General features: G+C 45.9%; 1 long non-coding RNA gene across 3 annotated transcripts; it reads right to left on the bottom strand.

Moving 5' to 3' along the window:
- Window positions 1-477: 477 nt before the first annotated feature.
- On the bottom strand, window positions 478-1,413 carry LOC127922485 (uncharacterized). Of its 3 annotated transcripts, none has more exons than XR_008111528.1 (4): window positions 1,318-1,413; window positions 952-1,047; window positions 613-756; window positions 478-579 (listed from the first exon to the last, which is right to left on the bottom strand). It is a non-coding gene; the product is annotated as an uncharacterized LOC127922485 (long non-coding RNA). The 3 variants fall into 3 exon arrangements; XR_008111527.1 differs by lacking the exon at window positions 1,318-1,413 and adding an exon at window positions 1,096-1,221; XR_008111529.1 differs by lacking the exons at window positions 952-1,047; window positions 1,318-1,413 and adding an exon at window positions 836-931.
- Between the last annotated feature and the right edge of the window lie 2,329 nt (window positions 1,414-3,742).

Below are 3,742 nucleotides of genomic sequence, written 5' to 3' on the forward strand. Positions count from 1 at the left end.
GAACAGTCATTAGTATACATTCTGAGGTAAAGTTAAAGTACTGTTTAACCCCCTAGAGTTGATTGACGCACCGGTGCTTCAATCTATCCTAAATAACAAAAGAAAAACATAGAAATCTGTCAGTTTAAGCTAGAGATATTTTGCATTGGATGCATCTCAATCCACCGCTTCCTCTAGTGACGCACTTCCACATCTACGGTGAAAGGTGGCAGAGCTAGAGTGGTGTTTGTCAGACCACAAGTCATCCCACAAACATGATGGTGTTCTCCGTTTTGCTCTATGACCCCCATAAGTAGGAGACTTGTCTGAAGTTGGTACCGTTGATGTGCCAACTTCTGTTTCGTAGCGTCTGAACCGTTTTGGCTACAAACTAATGGGACTCAACTGTGGAAAGGGGAGGTTCTCATGAACATGATGGTGTTCACTGTTTTGCTGTATGCTGGGGTGGAGCGTGTGGAGTGCCCCAGAGTCTGGTGAGAGAGCCTGGTCCTAGTCTCTCTCACCAGACTCTGGGGCGCTCCACACGCTAACCTGGTCCTAGTCTCTCTCACCAGACTCTGGGGCGCTCCACACGCTAACCTGGTCCTAGTCTCTCTCACCAGACCTGGTAACCTGGTCCTAGTCTCTCTCACCAGACTCTGGGGCGCTCCACACGCTAACCTGGTCCTAGTCTCTCTCACCAGACTCTGGGGCGCTCCACACGCTAACCTGGTCCTAGTCTCTCTCACCAGACTCTGGGGCGCTCCACACGCTAACCTGGTCCTAGTCTCTCTCACCAGACTCTGGGGCGCTCACGCTAACCTGGACTCTCACCAGGGGCGCTCCACACGCTAACCTGGTCCTAGTCTCTCTCACCAGACTCTGGGGCGCTCCACACGCTAACCTGGTCCTAGTCTCTCTCACCAGACTCTGGGGCGCTCCACACGCTAACCTGGCGCTCCACACGCTAACCTGGTCCTAGTCTCTCTCACCAGACTCTGGGGCGCTCCACACGCTAACCTGGTCCTAGTCTCTCTCACCAGACTCTGGGGCGCTCCACACGCTAACCTGGTCCTAGTCTCTCTCACCAGGCTCTGGGGCGCTCCACACGCTAACCTGGTCCTAGTCTCTCTCACCAGACTCTGGGGCGCTCCACACGCTAACCTGGTCCTAGTCTCTCTCACCAGGCTCTGGGGCGCTCCACACGCTAACCTGGTCCTAGTCTCTCTCACCAGACTCTGGGGCGCTCCAACCACTAGTCTCTCTCACCTAACCTGGTCCACACGCTAACCTGGTCTAGTCTCTCTCACCCAGACTCTGGGCGCTCCTCACGCTAACCTGGTCCTAGTCTCTCTCACCAGACTCTGGGGCGCTCCACACGCTAACCTGGTCCTAGTCTCTCTCACCAGACTCTGGGGCGCTCCACACGCTAACCTGGTCCAGTCTCTCTCACCACTCTGGGGCGCTCCACCCCAGGGGCACAGCGGCTGTGAGAAGAAACTAGCTTTTTCCCGTATTCACAAAGCGCTCAGAGTAGGAGTGCTGATCTAGGATCAGGTCCCCCTGTCCATATATAATCAGATTAATTCTGATTTAAGACCCAAATTAGTTTAATTTCCCTGCGCAGCAGGACATACAAATTGTAGTTTAATTGTATTTAAGGTTTAAAAAGGCTTCTAAAGTTTGTAATTTCCACTTTAACATTTCAGACTTGATTTGCCCTTACAAAAAATGTCAACCCCTTCAAAAATGTCCATCACTTATATTTCGCATAATAATTCATATTACTTGTTGCTGCAAGATTATTTTCCTGCTGTGAGAAGCAGGGTGAAATTAAGATGGCACATCTGTATAGATAAATATTGATATTACAGATCTGGGAACAGGCTACAGTAGATCTAACATTGACCTTGAGAGTAGAACCCCAGAATCTGGTCCTGGATCAGCTCTAATATAACCGGACAACTGTCGACAGAGTCAGATCCCTGGTTTGGTCACAAGACTATCAACAGACTGCACCCAGGCTCAGAGACTTGCACACACGCGCAAACGCACGCACCCACCACTTTTGACCGGAGTCCATAGCTGGAGTCCATTTTTATTGGGTGTATCTACCACGTCCTGTACCGGTCCAGAAAGCATCTATATTGGGTGTATCTACCACGTCCTGTACCGGTCCAGAAAGCATCTATATTGGGTGTATCTACCACGTCCTGTACCGGTCCAGAAAGCATCTATATTGTGTGTATCTACCACGTCCTGTACCGGTCCAGAAAGCATCTATATTGGGTGTATCTACCACGTCCTGTACCGGTCCAGAAAGCATCTATATTGGGTGTATCTACCACGTCCTGTACCGGTCCAGAAAGCATCTATATTGGGTGTATCTACCACGTCCTGTACCGGTCCAGAAAGCATCTATATTGGGTGTATCTACCACGTCCTGTACCGGTCCAGAAAGCATCTATATTGGGTGTATCTACCACGTCCTGTACCGGTCCAGAAAGCATCTAATATCAGGGAGTGGGTTTGCCGGAACAAACTCGTTTTGAACACCAAGAAATCCAAGGTTATATTGGTCTGTTCCACCAGGAAAAGGCCAACACAGCATAGGATACAATTAAGTATGGGGGGGGGGAGTACAAATTGAGGAAGTGGCAGAAACCAAACTACTAGGGGTGCAGCTAGACAACCGCTTATCATGGTTGTCAAATAACTAATCTATGTAAAATATATTTTAAAAAACTGCATGCATGATCAGAAGGAAAGCTAAATACTTTCCCTGGAAGCATTAATAAGCGAACAACCCAAGCATTCATTGGAAATGCATCAGAAAGTGAAATTAGGAGGCTGCAGATTGCACAGAACAAAGCAGCAAGGGTTGTTTTAAGGTGGAGATATGGTTATTCTGTTGTAGTCATGCTCAATGCTCTTGGTTGGTCATCAATCAACAAGATAATTGAAAAAAAACATGCTTATTTTATTTCACAATGTACACCATTTAAAGTGGCAAAACTCTATTCACAACAGTATTCAGTTGGTAATAGACATGGGGAATATATTGTCCACCATCTGCAGTTGAAGTCAGAAGTTTACATACACCGTGGCCAAATACATTAAACTCAGTTTTGAACTATTCCTGACATTTTAATCCTAGTAAAAATTCCCTATCTTGGGTCAGTTAGGATCACCACTTTATTTTAAGAATATGAAATGTCAGAATAATAGTAGAATGAATTTATTTAAGCTTTTATTTCTTTCATCACATTCCCAGTGGGTCAGAAGTTTACATACACTCAATTAGTATTTGGTAGTATTGCCTTTAAATTGTTTAACTTGGGTCAAATGTTTGGGTAGCCTTCCACAAGCTTCCCACAATAAGTTGGGTGAATTTTGGCAAATTCCTGTCGTGGAAATTTCCTGTATTACCAAATCATGAGAGAGCAAACCACACACAAGTCAGAGTTATCATAAAGCCCATCTTTAATTATATGAGCTTCACCATAGCCCTGTGACTCTCAGATCAATTCAGCATCCATAAATGAATTCTCTGAGAGTGCTTACAAAATAGTCCTTAGTATCATGTATAGCCAAGACACACCCATCAAAACTCACATGACGAATAACAGATCTTAGGAACATTACACAAATAACCTTTTACAAGAAAAAAAGAGTATCCCATAATGTATAGCATTAGCTATAAATTATCGTTCAGTTTGGTCTCCTAAACGAAGCTCTTATCTCATTCTTGGTACCACTTAGG

This window comes from Oncorhynchus keta, unplaced genomic scaffold, assembly GCF_023373465.1.
Source record: "Oncorhynchus keta strain PuntledgeMale-10-30-2019 unplaced genomic scaffold, Oket_V2 Un_contig_25869_pilon_pilon, whole genome shotgun sequence".
Classification (NCBI taxonomy): domain Eukaryota; kingdom Metazoa; phylum Chordata; class Actinopteri; order Salmoniformes; family Salmonidae; genus Oncorhynchus; species Oncorhynchus keta.